Source organism: Protopterus annectens, chromosome 4.part0 (assembly GCF_019279795.1).
Source record: "Protopterus annectens isolate FY-2018-M chromosome 4.part0, PAN1.0, whole genome shotgun sequence".
Lineage (NCBI taxonomy): Eukaryota > Metazoa > Chordata > Ceratodontiformes > Protopteridae > Protopterus > Protopterus annectens.
The window spans coordinates 589,792,273-589,816,263 of NC_056733.1; positions in this window are offsets into that span (position 1 = coordinate 589,792,273).

Here is a 23,991-nt window from a genome sequence, read left to right on the forward strand (position 1 = left end):
GTGGCAAACACATACCTGATGTGTGCATGGCAATTACTGTTATAATAAGATGTCATACAATAATGAAAGCAAAACACTTAACACATTCACAAACTGTGTGACAAACGCACACATGGCATTTGTAGGATTCAAACCTCTATCTAACTATGTTATGATACTTGAGACAGACGCATTAGCACAGCACGCTATTCACATTACTGGATGAGTTCCCTTCTCCTGCTGTATTTATAGGGTGCTGACACCATCAGTCTTTCCAAAGAAGAACATACATCTTTAACTATCCCTCAGTATGGGGGATAACAATATCTGTGCATTCACAGAAACCTAGTTCAGGGTCACATATGCACACTGGCACTGCCAGGTTATGTTCTATACCATGCTTCGTGACCACAGGACTTGTGACACAGAACACAAGTAGGGGGTGTATCCATATACATCACAGATACACACACCTCTGGGTTGGTCCCACTGCACTAAGCATGACATGCCATACATATACACCTACCATTGTGCAAAACTGCCTTTTGGTTTGGTGTGTAGTTCAGACCACCCACCCATACCCAGTAACCACACTTGGCTTTCCTGGGAACAGTGTCGGATATGAAGGTCTTCACACACGCCATTATAGTGGTTGACTTCAGGTACACAAATATAGACTGGGGATACTACTCAAGCCCTCAACATCACCCTTCAGCCACTACAATTTGTGAATCCATGTGCTACGGCACAACCAGTCACCACACCTACTAGGGGGAATACATATTGGACCTGATCATCACCAACATGGGGACTCTGTGTTCCACACCAGAGGTAGAACTGTCATTGTTAAGATCAGACCATGATCACCCTTCCCTGGACATCCATATCCCATCCCCACACCCAGCCAAGGAAATTACCGTAAAGAATTTCTCAAATGCAGACTTTGCACTTGTGAAGACTGGGGTGGAATACTTCAGAGACCCTGTGCTGGAGGTTAATACAGACCAATCTGCAGAATTCTTTACAAACGCATTGTATGAGCAGCTACAGGTATGCATTGATCATGCTATCCCACATAAAACCATGACTCCTCCAAAACAGGAGACCTGTCTGGTTGACCCCAGCCATATATAAGATGTACAACAGAAGGAGGAAGCTACTACATAACAGAGCAACATCCCACAGACCCAGATAGATCATAACCTCTCCTTTGCTAATCACATTGACAGAGAGTCATTGCTAAGAACTTTGTATAGCCCTCCTTCTGACATGGGTGTTTTTATGTAGATCATGTGAAGTCACTGTGGCCCTCTACTACTCACTCATCAGGACCATGTTTGACTACAGTGCCCCTTTTGGGGTGTACCTTACCCAACACCTGTGGCAACTACAGTGAGCACAACAGTACCTCCCCAAGAGAATCATGGGCTACACACAGATGTCCTATGCATCTCAGCTAAAGGATCTCCACCTCTACTCAGTTGCTTAACGCCTACTCACAGGTAATCTATGCCTGACATACACAGCCATTTCAGTCCCAGAAGTAATGGACATGCTCCACCTCATAACATCCAAGACCCTTACAGCTACACACTCCAGGGATGTAAAGCTCAGCACAAACATAAATAGGACATGCTGCAGGGACAGATTCATTACTCACAGGCTCCCCTCACTCTGGAATTGAATCCCAATTAAAGTTAGACATAGCCCCTCACCAACCCTCTTCCAGCAAAATACAGCTGCATGGATGGGGAATTGCAAATTCACCCCTGGGATCTCCACTGTGTCCCTGCTTGACAGAGGCACAGCAAAGTAGCCTTAAAGGGTGCCTTCTGTGACCTACTTTACAGAGGCACAGTAGGCTACTCTACTGGGGAGGCAGACGCCAAATACACTCTGCCTAGGCTTATGAATTCCCCAGGGCAGACAGCCTAGTATTCACCTCTGCACCTATGTTTATGTTTGGGATGCACAATATTTGTTGCTGCTACTGTTTGCAGGTCTTTATTGCCGTAGCTTTCACAGTTTCTTTGAACAATGTGTGTATCTGCGTAACATGTTTGATCATGACAGGGTTCCGGTATATTAATATATGTGTCTGTTGTCATTTTACTGTGTGCACAGGGTGGATTGCTGGATCGTGGGAGGTTCCTGGCTTAACACATACAACTGCCAGATATGTGTGACTGACTGCTATACTCAGACATGGCCTAAGTGTGTGAGCATGCCCAGTTCAGGCTTTCCATGGTTTGTTGCCTGACATGTGTCTCATTTATCCAAGTGTGTGAGCATGCCCTGTGTGACCTTTCCATATGTTGTGATCTGAAGTCCACTACATTTGTGGTTGTGTGTGAACATGACCAATATTGACATTAATACTGTGTGTGTTGGAAGTCATGTTGTGTTCTTACTGCCAGACTCCTTTGTGTCATAACTCAACAGGGATTATGCTGTGCTTGCAGGGTTTCCATGGGATAGTTTGCAAAGACTTGGCAACATTCTCTCATACTGGCTGAACACTACAATACTGTCATGGTGTAGTGGTTCAGTACTTTCACTATAGTGCACAGTATCATGGGTTTGAGTCCCATCACTACTGTAAATGCTCATACTGAGCAGACTAGACTAGTTAAGGGCCAGTTGGGCAACTATGAGCATTTTGCATTTTGTTCAGCTATGGCCTACTTAAACCAGGCTTGTCCGGCATTGCTGTGTATTCACCAACTTGGGTGGACATTGGCAAACATTACTCCACAGTGACCACAGTTGTTCTACTTGGTGTGTGTGATTCTGTTCATAGGTTCATACTAGGCTATCTGCCCTAGGGCATTTATAATCCTAGCCAGAGTGTGTTTGGCTTTCAACACACATTGTAAGTAGAGTTTGCCATTACATTTTTCATGGTTAGTATACTGTGCCTCTGGCTAACAGTGACATAGAAGTGATACCCAGGGTAAACCTACAATCTCCTATCCACTCATCAGGATTCCTCTTGAAGAGAGTCAATGAGGGACTCTGGCTAACCTGGAGTGGGAGTTTACTCAAGAGTGGGGGGAGCCTCTGGGTTATGGATCTGTCACTCCAGCATGTCCTATTTATTTCAGTCCTGAGGTTCAGGTCTCTTGAGCACATAGCTTGATGGGATTCTGATTTTCCAAGGTGCAGTATGTCCATTGATTCCAGGTTGGACATGGCTTTATACATCTGACACAGATCGCCTCTGGGCAGGCAGTATGCCACTGAGTGGAGCTGCAGTTTCTTTAACCGGGCAGTGACTGGCATGTGTTTGAGCCTTTGATCCTCCTGGTGAGGTACTTTGTGGTCTTTCCAGCTGCTGCAGGTGTCTGAAAAGGTACATCCCACAAGGGGAATTGTACTCAATTATGGGCCTGATGAGGGATGAGTTAAGAGGCACAATGACCTCCACTGATGTAGATGTGATTACCTTCATGATTCGGTGGGCTATATAAAATGTTTCTCTGAACACTTTGGCCACATGGTTGTCGAATGTGAGATTGCTATCGACTTGGGTCCCCAGGTCCCTTATCACTTCTTCCATACTTAATGGGTTACCACATATGTAGTAATTTGTGGGCACTTAGTTTTTGACAAAGGGGAGGACTATACACTGTTTTGTGTTTAGCTTGAGGACATGGCTCTGGCACCAGTTGTCTGTTTCTATGAGGCCCTTTTGTAGGATGCTTGTGTCAGCTGGAGGGTCGATTATGGCGCCCAGTTTGCAGTCATCTACAAACTTGTTCACCAACAGTCCTTCTGTGTTGGCCTGAACTGCTGAGAAATATATACCAAACAAGGGAGGTCCCAGGACTGAGCCTTGTGGGATGCCACTTGTAGCTGGTTTGTGGTCTGATATGGCTCCAGCATTTTAAACCATGTGGGTTCTGTCCTTGAGCCAGTTTGCAACCCATCTAGTGATATAGGGGTTTCTATTGAAGCTGGTTATCTTATCTATGATGACCAAGTGGGTTACTGTATGGAAGGCTTTTTCAAGGTCCAGGTAGGCTGTGTGGACCACCATTCCCTCGTCAATGGCCTTGGTGACTGTTTCAAATGACTCAACCAGGTTTAAGAGGCAGGATCTACCCTTAACAAAGGCAAAATGGGTAGGATCCAGTGTCTGTGTGTCCCCAATATGTTTATTTCTGAGGTCCATGATGATCCTTTCCATAGCATTGCAGAATAACCTAGTCAGGCTTCTGGGGCGATTGTTTGCAGTATCCGTTGAGACACCACCTTTGTGGAAAGGGTCCACTGTTGCTCTACACTGCTCTTTGGGTACATATCGTGTGTTAAGGCTGACATTGAACAGTGGTTTTATGTGTGCGTTCAATTCTTCTTGGGGTTCATGTTGGACACAGCCCAGGATACCGTCTGGTCCCATTGATGCTGTGTGTTTTGCTTTGGAGAGGCTGGCTGTTACCTGAGCATCTGTGATGTCAGGGGGCCAACACTCTGCTGGGATAGATATTTGCCCTTTTGGTGGGTTGGGGGGGGAGAAGTTTGCACTGTCAGCTTGGATGTTGGCAATGTCTGTGGGTTTGTTGTATTGTTTGTCATTTTGGACTAATTCTGAACGTACTTGGGGATTCCCACACAGGTTCCTACAATAAGTAAAGAATGCCTTGTGATTATCCTTGGTGTCCTGTACGATTTTTATCTCACAGATGGCCTTAGACAATTTTATGTGTGGACTTTGTTTTTCAATAATACTGGTCAGAGATGGCTTCCCTTTTTGTGATTTGGATCTATCATATAGTAGCTTCCTCCTTGTATTGTATGGTTTGTTTATGGCTGGGGTCCACCAAACAGGATGCCTGCCTTTGGAGGATTGGGTCTTGGTTTTATTTGGGATTGCATGATCCATGCATTCATGATGGTATTCATAGAATGCGTTTATAAAGGGTTATGAGGTCTGGGCCGTATTTTCCACAGACACAGGGGTTGTGAAGGATTCCACCTCAGTTTTGAAGTGTGTGACATATGCTTTAGTGAACTTTTTCACTGTGGTTTTCTGGCCATGGGCTGGGGTGGGGATGTGAATATCCAGTTTGATTACTATCTGGTGTGATCGTACCAGTGAGGGATACACTTCTGGTCTTGGGCATAGAGTCCCCATGTTGGTGATGATCAGGTCCAGTATGTTTTCCCCTCTAGTGGGAGTTGTAGCAAGTTTTTCCATAGCATTTTGGTTTATAAATTCTGGGAACCTTTGGCCTAGGGTGTTGGAGCTAGGGTAATGCTCCCAGTGTATGTTTGGGTAGTTGAAGCCACCCAATATAATGGTGTTTGGGGAGATCTTCATATTTTCATGTGTTCTCCAGTCGGCCAAGTGTGGTTCCCGGGTTTAGGAGGGTGGTCTGTAGCAGGCTATGAACTGGAAGGCGGTTTTACCCACTGTTGGTTACACATGGGTAGTCTCTGATGCTTCATGCTGTGCCACAAACCTGGGGGTATGGGTATCTTTGACAAATATTGATACTCACCCTCCTTTTGTAGTTTGTTCCATGTTTTGCAGCTGTAGAGCATGGTATGAGGTGTACCTGTGAATGCTAGGGTGCTCTTGGGAGCCTTGAACCAGGTTTCTGTTACTGCACAGATATCAACATTCTCCATGCTGAGGAGTGTTTGGAGTGCATGCATCTTGCAGTTTAGACTTCTGGCATTGAGTAGCATTACTTATACTTTCTTATCCCTTGTGATACCTATGGAGGTGGGTTTGTGTTTTGAGCCTTACCTAGAAAAGGCACTATAGGGGTGACACGAGCCTTTGGCAATATCCAATAGGCCACAGGTGATAGGTGAAATCCATCCCTAGCAAAGCATCATGTCTTGTCGAGCATCTCATCCCAGGCTGACAGGCATTGAATCCCCTTTCACTGACACCAATACTTAAGCCAATTGTTGTAATTGATCATCTTGTCTTCGTATTGTGGCCTCATGTTTGGTGAGGGTAGGATGCTACTGAAGGTCATCAAGTTTGCATATACAACATGGTGGTAAATGCTGTTTAGCACTACCTTACATTGCTTAACACATGGCAATCATGCCTCAGGTGGTGCTGCAGGGCTGCCTATGTTGGATGTGCATACTGCACTCCCTATACATGTTTGGCAACAGGTAGTGTCAAGTTAGGCATCCCTTTTACTATATGTGCGAGTCAGGGAGAGGTATCATTTCCAGGGTTCCTACTGAGCCAGTGTATGTGCTATGCGTTGCCTCTTTGCCAAGGCCAAGGCATACTGGGCACGCCTCCGTCTGCCTACTGGGGCAGGCTCAGGTTGTTCCTCCTCCGAGTCATGCTCTGTCTGTGATGGCCTTGGCACTGGTGGGGGGCTGTTTGGCCCAGGCCTATGCTGGTTCTGTTGCAGCTGTTTTCGCAGGATCATATTATGTAGCATAGCACATACCATGACAATTTGGGTACATGTAGTTGGTGAGTATTGCAAGGCTCCACCAGATGTGTCCAGGCACCGGATCCGTGACTTGAGCAACCCAAACACATGCTCGATTACATTTCGTGTTTGTGCGTGTGCCTCATTATGGCGTTCTTGTTCAGGTGTGTGTGCATTTCTGATGGGTGTCATCAGCCACGGCTCCAGTGCATAGCCAGCATCCCCCACTAAGTGACCATGTGGGATGTCCCCATTGGCAAATGTCTGGTACAGCTGCGTCAGATGCCAGATATGGGAATCATGGTAGCTTCCAGGGCAGCCAGCACACACATTCATTATTATGCCCTGGGCATCACACATGACCTGGCAGTTGATGGAGGGGAATCCCTTGTGGTTAATGTAGGCCCTACCCCGCTCACCGGCTGGTGCTTTGATGCATATATGCGTGCAGTCTATTGCACCCACTACCTCAGGGTATTCTGTTATTTGCTGGAAGAGATGCATATTGCTGGCCAATGCCTCATGGGAATTGGAGAAATATACATGATCACCGACATGTGCTGATATGGCATCCAGGAACAGGTGCAATACCCTGGATGCTGATGCTTGTGATATCCCCATCATATCACCAGTTGGTCTCTGAAAGGTACCTGTTGCTGGTATTCTTAGGCCAACACATACCTTGGTTTTCACTGGGATGGGTTCCCCTCTGTTGGTTCTGTGTGTGAGGCATGGCCTGCACAGCTCCACAATTTGCTGCAGGAGGTCTGTGTCCACTCTATAGTGCTCCACTATCTCCAGCTCATGTAACCCCTGGTAGGTGACCCTGGGCCTGTACACTCTTCTCCGTCTCCTCACTGTGGGTTGTCCAGCAGCATTTGCATTGTCACCACCCTCAGCATGTTGCATATGTCGTCTTATAACAGCAATGGCAGCCCCTAGCATTTTTTGTCTGAGTGAAGCTTTTTCAGTTTTCAATTCTAGTAGCATACTCTAGTGTTTCAGTGTCTCTTGTGAGAAGCAAACTGCACTGTTGTTTGGTTTGCAGAGTTTTAAGTGCTGGGCTGGGCTAGGCTAGTGCTCTGCCTGTGTTATTGCCTGATTTGAATTGTTTTCACCTGCTAGCTCTACTAGTATCACCTGGTAGCTTCCTGCTATTTGTTGTGCTTCCTTTTTCCTTCCTGTTTCCTCAGGGGGAGCGACACGCATACAAGCGCAAAAACGCTCACAGCAGCTCACACGCGCATACATGCTTAGACAGACTAAAACTTGATTATTCGGGCTAAAACGTGCCACAGCAGCGCAAACACGCTTACAGGTCTTTAAACAGCCTTATACATGCTTACTCCGGCTTACACGTGCGCACTCACGCTTTCACGCGCGCACTGTGTCTTACTCGGGTTTACAGGAGCGCACACGCGCTCATACCCGCTCAGCAAAAAACTTTGGTGTTATCCACAGTATACACCTTCCATTTCTTGGCTTTCCCTGGCCTACCTGTTGACACACCTCTTTCCATGATGTCTGACACCTAACAGATGCCACTGTCCTCCAATGAGCTGCACTACTTTCATACATACCCCCTTGTGATGTCACCTATCTCCTACTCTGTTCCTCCCCATATCCTACTCCTACACTCCACTGACTGTGCTCATTTGCTATGTAAAAGTGCGATTCACTATCCTAACACTCATTTACATAGGATTGCCTACTAATGCTTGGTTACATGTCTTAGACTGGGCTTCTCCCCTTAGCAACCCCTAATCGGTGGCCGTGTTGTCTTCAGCCTGCTATTCCCTTACATTGAAATTTGACAATTTTCATGAATTCCATGTTTGTGGCTTTTATTGCCTTATTTTATGATTTTTATAGCGCATCCCGTTTGCGCGGCGCTGCGCTATGCTTAAACATCGGAAATCGCCAAAAAAAAATATTTTTATTTTAATTTTTCATCAGGGAAACTTTCCAATGGCCATATATTTGGCCATTGGCATGCTTCCTCAACCATATGCAACCTTTATTTGGAGCTGACAAGGCTCCATTGTGCTATTTGCAGAACGGTACTCAGTTGTCAACTGAGTACATTTCTGCAGCTAACACGTCTCCTACTCGGACAGGTTTCTGCTTCCTGGATCGCAAATTTACCTCATTTGCATGCCTTTCGGCTGCAAGTGAGGTAATTTGCATATCACAGCCCTCTCCGTGTAGGAGATGTTTTAGGAGCTCTCTTACATGCCCCTACAGGCTGTTCGTGGATCGCTCGTCGGATATGATGGCTGCATGGAGTCTTACTTTACTTGTAGACTTCGTGCAAGCCGTCGTGAATCCGGCCCTTTGTGAACACAGAGGTAAATAAGATATTTAACCTAGATAAGAAATTGTTCCCCAAATTATTGGAATTCTTAATAAATAATAATGATGGAGTGAAAAATAAATGATATAGAGCACACATGTATAAAATTCTTAAGTTAGATTTGACATATTTAAGCAATTCCTGTTGGAACTACTCCTCAAAAATGAATTATCAAGACTTGTCTGAAGAATGCAATAAATTAATATTGAAATCTACAGATAAAACTACATCTTCATTATATAGGAAAATATTCTCTTGGAAATTTTTACACAGAGCTTTTGTCACTCCTAACAAAATTACAATTATATATAAATCAAATAAAATTAAATGCTGGAGATGTGATTTTGAAATAGTAGCTGATTGAATGCATATGGTATATGAATGTGAAGTTATCTCCCCTTTTTTTGGAAAGAAATTAATGACTTTATTCAAAATCTCTGGTCAGATAGATGTAATATTTCTAAATCTTTAGATTTATTTAATGTTCTCATTCCTGACATTCCCTATTTTCAAAAACCCAAGTGCCTCTTCTTTGATCTATTCTTGCTACAGCCAGAAAAGTAATTACTAAAAATTTGAAAAGTAAAGTTGCTCCCCTCTAGTGTTGAATTTATTACTATGGCAAAAAATGTTTGCAGTAGTGAATTGCATAGTATAAGGATGTAAACTTCTAATATTACACATTCATATAAATATTGGCCTAAACTTACAGACTTGCTTGAAAAATATTAATTGTTGCTGACGTATAACTTTGATGTATTGATCAGCTGTCGATCTATGTAAATAATTATTTGTTTGTTTTATAATTGATGTGTTTATTTATTGTTTTAAAACCAAATAAAACAAATTTTAAATAAAAAAGGAATGAGTTACTTCACAAAGTGCACATTGTCCCAGTATCCAGTTTCCATCAAGGTTTCACCTCATCCTCTCTTGATTCATTAAAAGTTTTCAAAGCCTTCCTAAAAGGTACCTTCTTAATTGAACTTCCCATATGGCATCCTTTGCTACCTTGGGACTTGTACTTCATATTAATATAGTTTACACTGCCTCTTTTATAACCCTCAGCTTAGATTAACCTAAACTGCTTTTCTTGAAATACTCTCTTTCTTGTTGCTGTAAATTGTTTAGCTGCACACTTTTTTTAGTCAAGTCTCCATATTTCTCATTTTATAGAGGATCTTTGCAAGATTGTGAACTTGGATATGATTTTTATGTCTTGGTTTTCCTTTGGAACTACCATGATAAGGATATGTTCTTGTAAGGTGAACTACCCAGGAGTGTTTGCTCTACCCTACATTTATTGAGGATGAACTTCCTTTCCCAGTTACAAAAATATATGCTTACAATGATAAATTTGGCATAGCAGATTCATTATCTGTAACACTTCCTCTATCCTTTCCTTACCTCTAACATAGTTCTTTAGTTCCAAACAGTTCCAACAATTTTACAATCTACCTCAGATCTGGAATAACTAGGTACTTGGTTTTATAGTGTATTATGGGACAGGAGAGTGTTTAGCAGTGTGGTAAAAGTTTACTTGATGAGAAGTCCTAATGTCTCTCTGCCTTAATTCTGCATTTGTAGAGAATGAATCTGCTCTTTCAGACCTATTATTATGGAAAGTAAACAACCTTCATATATGTTCCCTTGAAGAATATCACCCTGGAGGATTTGCTTGGGGCTGTGTCCTGCTGTTATGGATGATGAACCTTCCCTTACCAGGTATGAAAGTTATGTATTTTTAATAATAATACTAGGTCTGGATTTGCAAGTCTGTCCTCTTTTACACACTCACACACCTTCTTTTGTCTTGGACATAGTTGGTCATGAGACTCTTTTTCTAAATTTTCAGATGATTTTGTATATCATGCCCAGAAGTGTAGTTAGTGCAGGGTGAAGGGAGCAGCTAGCTGCCTTGGGTGCAAGATGTCAGGGGGCTCAGTCAGGAGATGGCTGATAGAGAGGTAGTGCATTACCAGCACTCAGAAATTAATGTTGAAGTGCTTCAGCACTCTTTCTCTGTGTGGTGCTAAACTGTAGCAAGGCACTTATTACAATTGTAGCTTTTTTAATGCATTGAGTACTCAACTCAGGGATTGTAGAATGGACCAAACATTTTTTTTCTCAGAGAGGCCCCCTGTTTGCCAGATCTGGCATCAGACCATTTTATGTTTTTTGCTCTTCAACTCATTCAGCTCACAGAGTTGAAGAGCACCAGGATGGAGAATGGCACCAGGTGGTAGATGAGCCCTGATCATACCTCTGATCTGGAAACATTTGATAGTGCATTATGGCATATGTGGAGGGTGTTTGACATACTGGGAAAGTTTTATCTTTTGAGGCCCTAATGTTTGCTGGCCTTAGTTTGCTGTTATGGAAGAGGGACCTGTTTTTTTTTCAGATCTATTTTTATGATAAGTAAATAATTTTCATATCTGCAACACTCTCCATTCTCTGCAGCACATGTACCCCCCATTAAGCAGATGATCAAGAGTTAATTCTTCTTACTCTTCTATTATGCTAAGTATTTTTCAGTGTAGCATACTGTAGATATGGAAAAAAATGGCAGAGAAGTGACTAGTAGAATAGGAAAATGTATTGAGCAGTCTGGGAAAGTTTTATTTTTCTGAGTGCCCCTAAAGTCTGAGGCATTAGTCCTGCAGTTAGGCTAGATCTACTTCTGTAGCTTTATCACTCCGGAAGAAGAAGTTCAACACTGTTTGCTGCCACACTAGCTTCTCATTATGTTCCTGTTGGTGTACTGCATGGGTGATCAACACACCCAGCTCATTTTCTTGCTCTGTTATCATCATTTCTATCCTCCTAGCTGATTCTTCACATTAGGGATGTTGTGAACTAAGTTCAATCATTTGCATTTATCTATACTGAATATCTCAAGCTGACATTCCACTTCCCCCATCCCCTTTTGAGTCTGCAGCATCACCTGAATTGAAATACCAATCTTGGAAAACTGGTACTGTTGACAATTTTATCTGCTAGAATTTCTGAGATACATGACACACACAGTCTGCCATACCTGGTAATTCATCAAGATAAGGTTGCTGTCTGAGCCAGTCCCTCCCTCATGCTTAAGGTGATCAAAAACTAACCTTAATCAGCCAATTCAGCTACTTTTTCTTCCCCAGACTATTTTATACAGGGAGAGGTGAGCGTTTCTGCACTGTGCACTGACAGTTAAGGTTTTCATGAGGACAAAAGTTATCTGGAGAGCAGTGGCATACCTAGCATATTTGACACCTGGAGGAGAACATTTTTAACACACCCCGCAGAGATTTTTTTCTAACATCTCCTCCTCTATGACAATTGTTTTAGTAATAATCATGAAATTTAAAAAAATGGCCAGCAAGGAGCAATCTAGAAGCAGTGATCAAATCCCCAAAAGACACAACCATCCTACAGGAAGTCATGTCCCAAATAAACAACCAGTACCAGAATCGTGGACTAAAGTTAAATGCCAAAAATGCATTATCATCTCCTTTGGAAAGCTGAGTACAATATTGACAACATACCTCTAAGAGCTAATCAAATAGTCAGGGATTTGGTAACCTATGTGGACAGCTGACCCCAAATTCTATTAGGAACAGATAAAGATAAAGCAAACTTAGGGACATTCTGCAAAATCAGGAACAGTTTCAACTTGGTTTTACAAATACAGCACCCACAGAGAGAGAGAGAGAGAGAGTAATAATTGCAGCATATTTCATGCAAATGCACACTAGACATGTAAAGCAGACTATAACCTAAACAATGTGAGAGTAACTTGCAGATCACACATATTGGGCAAATGCAAGAACATTCTGTAAAACTAGGGACAGTTTCAAATGTGGTTCATACAATATTCAAATTAATTTCACACAAATGTACACTAGCTATTAATGCCCGACTTTAAACTGAGCACCATTTATTTCATCAACAACACAGCTAGACACCCTTTCCAAGAAAAAAAAAAAGCATAAATATTCCAGTTTATTTCACACAAATGCACACTAGCCGGCCCTTAATACCAGACTTAAGCTGAGCAAATAAAGAGGATACATTCCCATAGTACAGTTAGCCACCCCTCAACCAAAACATTTCAATTTCACACAATTGTACACTAGCCAGCCTTTAAAATAATATGGAAAGGACACAGCTGGCCAACCCTCTCCCCCCAAAAAGGATTAAAATATTCTAATTTACTAGCACAAATATTCACTTGATAGCCTTAATGGCAGAATTTAAGCTGAGAAAGTGAAAGGGAGAGTTAATTTAATCTACAGCCCAGCTGGCTACCCTCACCCCACCAAAACAAAAAGAGGGCAGAAGAGTACAATGAAAAAAAAAAAAACACATCCAATTTCAAAATATTTGAACAAATGCAATATGAACACACACATACACATACTAGCTTAGTCACCATTCCCCCTCCTCTCCAAAAATAAGAAAGAAAATCTGGTTATATTCACACTAAAAAAAATGTTTAGCCTGGTTGATTCACTTGCTGTGATTAATCCAGTCTGTCAGATTCAGTTAAAAAAAAAAATTCTACTGCAAAACTCTCTACTGCATTGTACTACTCCGGCTGCTAAATATGCTAGGTACATCACTGCCTGACATATAAAACTTTCCAGGGGTACTGGTCGCTCCCTTTGCCCATAATGCTGAGGAAAGAAGTACTGTCCCCAGACCTCTTCTGCCATGTGCTGAAGTTTGATCACTTCATTTAAAATGACCTCAGGCTACTCTATCAGTTTAACAGTTTTTTTATGTAAAAAAATGGCATGTCACCTTTTCTGAGTAAGTATGCAGTTGTCTGTCTTCTGACCATCTACTCAAACACCTAAATGTCAGTTCATTCTAATTTTTTCTTAGTTTGCAAAGAGTTTGTGACTGACAACCTTCCATCGCTCTCAGGCCTTTGACACATCTCTCTATCAATTCCAAAATTACCTTCTTCTATTCAAAAATCATTGTATTATTCTGTTTTACTTTGCCTGCAGTTACTGATCTGCCAGTTATGCAGACAGCTTTCATTCCTTTGCTCTGCTGTTTAAATAAAATCTGTAGTCTCGGTTTTGGCAATGATTAGAGTATTTAGTGGCTTTTTTTAGTGTTGACAGATATAAGAAGGAATCCATGGAATTTAGAAAGTGCTGGTGTGGGAGCAAAATTTTCTCAAAATAAGCATGATCTATGAATAAATTGTTTAGATAAGGAGCACTTTAAGGTTAGTTGCAGTATTTCTGCTGCACTTAAATCTTCCATTAGAGACAGATTGCCTTCGGAAAACATGAAGAGTACTACTACTACTACTACTTCTTCCTCTGTAGAGGTATCTGCTTTTAAGTCTGTCTTGAGGGCAACTCATTTGTGGCTAACTACCTCTTCTGTCTCTGAGGTGCATATTTTTTTGAAAGAAGACAAGAAGAAACAACTATCAGCACAACTCTATCACTTCCCAGGATGCTTATCCAGGTCTAGGCCTAGGTATAGGTAAACCAGGATGTAGGGACTGGATAGTTTATGGGGGGTGCTGTAGAGTCCTTTTGCCTAGGGCATCAGTGAACCAAAGGCTGGAACTGCTTGGACTTCATGAATTTTTGCTTTTTCATTGTCAATGTAAGTAGTTATTATTATTTTCTAATTTGTTATTACTGAACTTGATCTTAAAGAAGGCTGACGTGCTGTATGATTTTGTTCTGCAGTCAAGGTTGTTGTCTTCTTGATGTCATTTTATAGAAACAGTGACACCTGTATGATGAGAGGATCATTAACTGTGATTTTCTCTCTCTACCATCTTACAACAGTGCTGTGATTTTCTTTTTTTCCTGTCAGCATCGGCCCATCTTTTCTGTTACTTTGCTTCCTTTGATTTATATTAGTAGTAGTTTAAGGAACATTTTAATATCAAGCTTGAAAAAGTAGTGGAGTTAGTCGTGCTTTTCAAACTAATAACTATAGTTCATTTACCAAGTGTGAGAAATCTGATCCCTGCGATTAATATGTATTACTCAGCCTGAGCCGACTTGTGTTGCACTCACCGCTGCAGCTAGAATTAGGGTTGTTTATGTTACTCATCCTTCCCTCCTCCACTAATTGATTTGTTCCAACCAAATACTGTTCATAATGCAAAAATGCTGTAACAAATGCCACATGAAGATAACGTGCACTTTACAGAAAATGCAGTGTAGAAGAACTACAAAATCATACTGACAAAAAATCAGGACAGTAACATGAACATATTTTTTCTTTTGTGTGGCACTCATAAGGGAATGACAACTAACTCGTGATAAAAATAAGTAATGTGTGGGCAGAGTTTTCTTGTTCATTTACATTTGAACACAAAGCTTGAAACCCTGGCTTTTGTTCAGACTCAGAACTGTAGCTCCAGACTACATTATTTATCTGAGTTGTGATGCTAATAATCTATGACTAATAAGGTATATTTAAATGCCCATGTTTCGGAATTTATGTTTTTGAACATTTTTTGATTTCAAGAAATTATATACAGCTATATACAGAGAAATGGATCTAAACTCCATATTAGACCTACAAGCTATACCCTTATGGGCAACGTTAGAACTACTATCTTCCTTATCAGGCCAAGGTTTAAAATCACTATGGGGAAAAGGGCTTCTCAAATCTGGTTTTGTCTATATTCATTCACCTACCATTTGAGGCGAGGAGGCAATCCACTCTAGAATAATTTCAATACAACTAAAAAAATGCCTCATCAAGGAGACTTCTTACACTTGCTTCCAGGAAAAAGAACAAAACATTTCTTGGGTTCCACACCCTCTTATACTAAAACAAAATTCTGATTCAAAGCTTTTGAGCTATATGCTCTTTCATACAATGTTAACTTCTGTTGTTCTACTTAAGTGCTGTATCGTACTGATTCAAAATGTTATTTTGGTCCAAATTCTAAGTGCTGCATGTATCACTTTAGCAACATTTTCTACCATGTTGCTAATCCAGCAACATTATATATTGTAGTTAGTATCTTATGTAAGTATATAGTATTTCTGAACATTTTGTATAACAACTCTGCCTATTGTAAATATTGATTTTGTCTTTTTAAACTTTGCTGAATGTAATTTCTATTTAAATTGTTTATCACTGCTGTTGCACTGAAATTGTCATGTAATCAGGATGTATTTTCACTTGCCATCTAAACTGATGTACTGTCTTTATCACACTAATTCTCACTGACTGTAATGTTCTGCCTCTGTGACTTGAACTGCGGATGAAAAGGGTCCTTCAACCAGTACACTTATCCAGTTATCAAACTGTAATAAATAAATAAATAGATAAAAAGGAGACTATATAATACAGAAGAGTACATAGCAGCAGCAAGGAAAATTATACAGATTTCGTTTTTCTTCATTTTTCTTTATAAGGATTCTAATTTAGTCCATCAACCAAAAAAACTTTATTATATCTTAATTTAAACAAATATTTAACTTTTTTTTACATTAAGTCGTGGTTAACTCTAAAAAGTCATCTCTCAAAGGAGGAGAATCACATTTCCATTTTTTAGTAATGGCCATTAAATTCCAGGACATCACATATTGATATTTTTCAAATTGTTTGGTATTTGCACATTCATAAGAATCATTGATCTTGATAAGATATAATTCTCTGACCATAACCCCTTTAAGAAGTTACATATTTCTGAAAATACTTCTAGTGCATCATGATTAAAATATATGTTGTTAGTTTTTTGTCTGTTCTTACATCTCCAACATATAAATTCATTAATTCATTCATCTTTTTATTCTTATTATTGATCAGAATCAATTTATATAATTTGAATTAACTTCTTTTGTGAGATAAATCTTCTTTTAGTATAAAATAAAATAGTTAAGCAATTCTGGAATGTCTTTTTCAGCACTGTTGAAAATTGCATGTTAGTAACTATGTTTTCTTATATTTTAACATCTTTTCTGAATCTTTCTGGATTATTCAAGTTAAACTTAACATTTATTAGGTTCATAGGTAAGAACTAGGCAATTAGTCTGCAACTCCTTGCAAGCCTATCCAGAAACACCTATTTGAAAGTTTCCTCCAGTCTTAAATAGGGCTAAACATGATAGATCAGGGGAAAATTTTGAGGCTGCCATCCAATTATCTAGTTTACCTAGAAGGTGGCTAGGGTGCTACTCTTCTTGACATGTAGTGAAAGTTTTTTTCAGGGGTGAGGAGTACATTGGGATTTTAATCTATCATACTAATGTGTCTCATTTGGCTGTTGATGAAAGTTTAGATCTGATGTTGTCTCTTTCAGTCCTCCTCACGTATGGGTGATGGATCCGACCCTCAGATCAAACTCTGCTGCATTTCTTCAGACTAGGATACAAGTCTCGAGCTCCTCCCACTACCCACAATGCCATGCACTCCACCCAACCTCATCAGATCTTGTTTGCTGCCAGCTGAGTCAGACATGGTCATATAGTCTAGAGCAGTTTGTGGAGTTTTTTCAGATTTTACCTCTAACAGATAAGTTTTATTTACTGTTATATTCTTAGTTTTACCACCTCCCCTCCCTTTTCTGAGTGTGTGTGGTGCCACTTTCCTCTTGCCTTGTCAGCAGTTTTTTAATTCTTTTCTGCACTCAGGGTAGCCATTAGCCATTAGGTTCCCTTTCTTATTTCTCTTCCTTACTTGTTTGTACCTTTTCTTTCAGTACAAAAAAAGTGTTTAAAACATTTTTTTTCTTAGCTAAGTTAGCTGCGTGTTGTTTGTTGAGTTATTCTCTAGTTCCTTTTTCGTGTGTGTGTGTAGTAATGTATTTACATGGCTGACAAACCCTCTAGGTTCAAATGGTGCTTGAAATGTGGCTGTAAGTTCCCTCATTTCGATGCACATTCTTTGTGTATACTGCCTGGGTGCAGAACATCTGCAGTCATCCTGCTCTATTTGTGAAAGCTTCAACCCCAGAGCTATAGCTGACTGCAGAAACAAACTTATTCTGAAGGGCCTTTTGCCTGCTTCCTCTCTATGGGCTCAAAACCTCTCCAAGAGCCTTTTTGGATCCTCTAACTCCAAGAATGGCCTCATAAATCTTCAAGAGCATCTTTAGACCTGCCTGCCAAGGTTGGGATTCCCTTGAATCTGACCACTTTGGATTCTAGATCTACTTTGGCTCTGGCAGATCCAAAACACTCATCAGATCTGTCGGGGTCTTTCTTGATCTTGAGTTCCCCTGAAGCCGCCACCTCCTTCATCTCAGATTCTAAGCCTACGGATCATGCAGCGAGGGACCCTATGCCATTACAGGGCTTTGAGTCAGCTCCTCCCCTTGGACTAGAGCAGACTCCCTCTAGGCTCTCCAGACCCCCGTCAGTAGCTTCCTCCAGGTCTTCTAGGAGTCTTTCGGGGCAGACATGGACAGGATGATTAGGAAGATTCTCAAGACTGAGATCCAGCTGGGAGTCTTCTCTGTGCCATCCCCTGCAAGTTCTGTGAATCTCTCTCTCTCTATCTCTCTCCACGTCCAGTCTCCTTCTCTGATTCGTCCCTCAGCTTCAGAGTCTCAGGATTGTAGCCAACTGATAGATCTGTTGCCTTGACCTCCTTGGCTCTGTTATCTTTGGATTGTAGCAGGTCTTGGATCTGAGATATCCCCATCGGATTTGGGGGAGGGGTTCAGCTCCTACCTTGTTGGAGCCATCTCTTCCCCTTGGCGCTTCAGCGCTGGACAGTTTGGGTCTGATTCTACAAGGGACCCAGTCCAATGTGATAGCAGACAAACTGAGGCGAGAAATTCTGATGCCTCAAGAGTGGTCCCTGAATGCAGAAGTTGCAGAAGAGATTTTCTGCAAATGATGTCAACCTTGCTGCGACCTATTCACCACGTACATGAACACCAAATGCAGCAACTACTTTGCCCTCATTCCCCATCCAGGGATGTCACCCAGGGATGCTCTGGTCCACAACTGGCCTCTGAGACTTTATGCTTTTCCACCCTTTTCTCTCATACCAAAAGTGATTCAGAAAGCAAAACTGTTGAAGAGTAATCTGATCCTCATTGCTCCTTACTGGCCTCGCCAAGTCTGGTTCCCCTTCCTGTGGCCCTATCTCTTGGAGGAACCATGGATTCTGGAACCATCTCCAGACCTTCTGATTCATCAATCAGGACAGTTCCATCATACCATGCAAACCCTGAAATTGACAGCATGGCTGCTCCAGTTCCAAGAGTAGCCAGGTGTATTTCCCTTTCTCCTACAGTTAAATACATCCTGATTTCATCGCACAAACCTTCCATCAGGAAATTATATTCTAGTAAATGGAAAAGGTTTTCCATTTGGGCAGCTAATCAAGGCATAGTCTACTCAGCTCCCATAGAGTCTATCCTGTCCTTCCTTGCATCTATTTTTCAAGAAGGAGCTGCAGCTGCTACCATTAGAGTTCAGTTAGCTACCATCTTTAATTATCATTTTGGGAATATGGGAAATCCAATTATGTCCCACTCTTTATGCAAAACCTTTTTGAAAGGAGTCTTCCTTCTCAGACCTCCAATCAGACAACCCCCGGAGCCCTGGGACTTGAACTTAGTTCTGACCTCATTGATTTCTCCACCTTATGAACCATCTTCTTCATCTGACTTGAAATTGTTGTCTTGGAAGACATTGTTCTTAGTTACTATAACATCTGCTAGGAGGGTTTCAGAATTGCAAGCCCTCACCATTCAACCTCCTTATATTATATTCCACAAGGATAGAGTCTCACTCAGAACCAATCCTTCCTTTCTCCCTAAGGTATGTTCAGAACATAATCTAAATACAACTATTGAATTACCAGTATTCTTCCCAAATTACAGTAACAAATCAGAATACAGACTACACAAATTAGATGTCCACAGAATTCTCAGATTTTACCTGCACAGGACTAAAGATTTTTGGAAATTGGACCAATTGTTCGTTTCCTTCTCAGACAAAAACAAAGGCTTGCCTGTCTCCAAGGTTACTTTGTCTAAATGGCTCTCAGACTGCATCTCATTTGCTTACAAAATTGCTGGGAAACATCTACCTGCTAAAGTAAAAGGCCATTCAACTAGGGCAGTATCAGCTTCGTATGCCTTTAGATCAAAACTCCCAATTGATCCCATTTGTGCAGCAGCTACTTGGGCAATACCTCATACCTTTGTCACTCATTACAAATTGGATTTGGCCTCCCGGGACAGGTCATCCTTTGGGTCCACTGTGCTGAAGAGTCTCTTTGTTTGAGCTACCCGGGATAAAGGTGCTAGGAACGCTGTCCCATCCAGCAAGAATTACGGTGAGATAGGACTACATAACATAAAGAAGTTATGTACTTACCATAACGTTCCATGTTTGTAGTCCATCTCACCTACATTCATGTGTCCCACCCTCCTTACCCCTCCCTGTATCCTAGAGGAACTGATGGACTATCCATTATGCTGTCTGACCTTGTTGTAGTTGTCCGTCCACATGGCATGGATAGTAATGCAAAGTTTTTATGTTTGTATGTACATAGTTATTGATAGTATGGTTACTATTATGTATGTAGTTACTTTCTTGCAAACAAGATCTGGGGAATTAACGTGATGCACCATGGGATAGGGGTTAGCCTCTTGCCAGTAAAAGCTCTCAAGCTTTAGTTTCGGCTGAGTCAGAGCCAAGAATTGGCTCCAAACCCCATCCAGCAAGAATGTAGGGGAGATAGACTACAAACATGGAACATTATGGTAAGTACATAACTTTTTACTTACAGTTAACTTTCTCCATCCTATTCTCCTCTCCTGAATATTTTCCAAACATTAATGACACAAAGTCGGGCATATGCTTTAGAGTGCCTTACAAGTTTAACAAAGTCCAATATTTCCAAGTTTTCTTGTTCTGTTATATTTCACAAATACAATTATTGCTTTGTAATATCACATTTGTCAGTTTCCAAGTAATGGTTTATTCTCCCAACACTGATGACATGAAGTAGGGCATGCACTTTAGAGTCCCCTACAAGTTTAACAAAGTTCAATATTCCCATATTTTCATGTTCTGTCATGTTTTACAATATAATTATTGCTTTTTTATCCAATATTTGTCAATTTCCAAGTTACTGGTTTCATTCTTGTTCATCTCCATCTCCCACATCCTGTATCTGCTTCATTTCCAATGTACTATCAATTCATCTAGTTGCCTATTGTGCTTTTTTCTTCTCTGAAGCATTTTCTGTTGTAACATTGGAAAAAGTTTCACTGGCATAGTGTCTCTGTGGTGTTTATTAGCTGAAGAACAAGAAGCAGAATCTCCTTCCGTTTCACAGCTCACTTTTTGTTGGAAAAACTTTTGTATTTCTTCCTTAGCATGTGCTTCATAAAAAATGATTTTGTCCCTCCAGGGAAAAAACATTTTGAAGATTGCTGGGTACAGCAGTTTGAATCTCATGCCTACTTCTCAACATTCATTGAATAGTGGAATAAATTTACTCCTCTTCTGCCTGGGGTACAATGAGTAATCATGCTCCACGAATACTCTACTGTCTCTCATTTTTAGTACTTTGTCCTCCTGCCACAGTTTTGTCAGAATCAACTCCTTATGCTGGTAAGATTGCATCTTTACTATGAAAGGTCTAGGTTGTTTGCTCATAGCCAGGTTTGGAGCATACAAATGATGCGCCCTTTTGAGTAACAATTCCTGTTATGGAGTACCAGTCCAGTTGCTTATTTGTACTTTCATAACATTAATACAGTCTGTTCCTTCCAGTTTCTCTGGTACAGCAGAAAATCTCAGGTTTTTCCTGTGTGCTCTGTCCTCTAATTCAATTATTTTTTGAAACATCTCTTCGTGTGCAGTCTCATATTCAGTCAGCCTTTTCTTTATTTTGACCGCTGAGGTTTGCAGTTTTATCACCTTATCTGAATATCTGTTTAAAGCTACTTTCATTTTTTTCAGCCTTTTGTTATTTGAGTTGATATACTCCATCACTGTTTCATTTATTTTAATCAGGTCTGTGTGCAGTTGCATTATACTTTACTGGAAGTCATGTCTGGAGCTTGCACTGCTTTTTGCATAACAGCTGCAGAACTTTTCCCAGTCAGTGTTTCTTCATCACCTTTTGTAGCTGATTTTCTTTCAAGTCCCCTGTATTTCTTTTTTCCTGACATCCTGGCAGTGCACTTATAAGTCAATTACTGAAATTTACCCAGACATTCAGATCCACTGGCTTTCTCTGCTAAGTTTCTGTTTTCACACTGGGAGAGCTAGAATTAAGCTGTCAATGTGCAGCTATCTTGGAAGTCCACAACAGTGGTTGTTATAAAAAAAAGTGACATTAAATATGCTCAGATAACAGGAACACAGGCAGAGATATAACCTTTTGAATATTACAAGATGACTATTGACAATATTGTAATATTGAGTAATATCACATAAACTGTACACTATGCATAAGGGAACAATGTGGCATTTGCAATCTGACGATTTGATAGGCATACAGAGTGAAACTTTCATTCTGAGCTATATAGGAGTCAAGTAATTAAAGACTGTTGGAACTTACGAAAATTAAATTATGAAATATCTTTCATATTTACATTAATATTGCAAAATGTATGATGCTATTGCAAGTCTGCAGGGGCTTTTGTGAGTTGCAGGAGTTACTAAAATGTAAGTAAAACATTACATAGGTTCATAGGTAGGTACTAGGCTATCGGCCCAAGGGCCTATGTAAGCCTAGCCAACAAGGTTCCCTGGCTTACGCCACCCAAGAAAGTTATTTTCCTGTGCCACAGTCGAGCAGAGACACAGAAGTAATCCCTGGGGTGTATTTCCTATTTCCCATCCACTCATCAAGATTTTTGTTGAAGAGTGCTGATGAAGAACTTTGCTTGACATAGATGGGTAGCCTGTTCCAGAGTCTGAGAAGTCTCTGGGACAGGAATCTATCCCTCTAGCATGTCTTGTTTATTGTGGTGACAAGTTTTAGGTCCCTAGAGCGTGTAGCTCGTAGGGATTGGGATTTCTTTAGGTGTAGCATGTCCAACAACTCTGGGTTTGACATAGCTTTATATGTTAGGCAGAGATCACCTTGGAGTAGGTGATATGCTACAGAGTAAAGCTGGAGTTTTTTGAGTCAGTCAGTGTAGGGCATTTGTTTGAGGCCAGTAATCCTCTTTGTGAGGTACTTCTGTGGCCTTTCCAGCTGCTGCAGATGTTTTGTGAGGTACATTCCAAAAGGGGCGTTGTACTCTATAATGGGTCTAATGAGTGTCGAGTACAGGGGAACAATGACCTCTTTTTTCCTGGATGAGAACCCTTTTATGATGAGGTGTGCCATGTAGAAGGACTTCCTGACTACTGTGGCAATGTGACTATCAAAGGAGAGACTACTGTCCACCTGGGTCCCAAGGTCTCTTATCACACATTCAGTGTTAAGTAGATTGCTGCCTATGTGGTAGTTCATGGGTACAGAGTTTTTACCAAAGGGGATGACACTGCACTTTTTGGCATTGACCTTGAGGTCATGGCTCTGACACCAGGCATCTGTCTCAGCGAGGCCCTTCTGTAGGATGTCCACATCATTTGGGGACTTGACTATGGCTCCTAGTTTGCAGTCATCTGCAAACTTCATTAGCCAGAGGCCTTCTGTGTTAGCCTGTACTTCAGAGAAGTAGATAGCAAACAGGAGAGGTCCCAGGACGGAACCCTGTGGTACTCCACTTGTCACTGCTTTGAGGTCAGATTTGGAGTCTGCAACTTTTACAGTGTGGGTTCTGTCAGTGAGCCAGTTGGCAACCCATCTTGTAACGTAGGGATTTATACCTAGTTTAGTGAGTTTAGCTATAATTCCAGAATGGGGGATGGTGTCGAAAGCCTTGGCGAGGTCAAGATAGGCTGTGTGAACCACCTTACCCTCATCTACGGCTTTGGTGACTGCCTCAAAGAAGTCGATCAGGTTCAGGAGGCATGATCTACCTTTCACAAACCCGAACTGGGTGGGATCCAGAGTTTGGAGGTTACCAATGTCTTTGTTTATGAGTTCCATGATGATATGTTCTATGGCCTTACAGAACAGGCTCTTCAGGCTAATAGGTCGATAGTTCCCGGGATCAGTGGTGGCTCCCCCTTTGTGGAGTGAGATAACTGTTGCTGTGCACCATTCAGTGGGCACAAAGCCTGATGCAAGGCTATTATTGAACATGGTGCTTAAGTGGGGAGCCAGTTCGTTCTGAAGTTCGTGTAAAACACAGCCTGGGATGTTGTCCGGTCCCATGGATGCTGT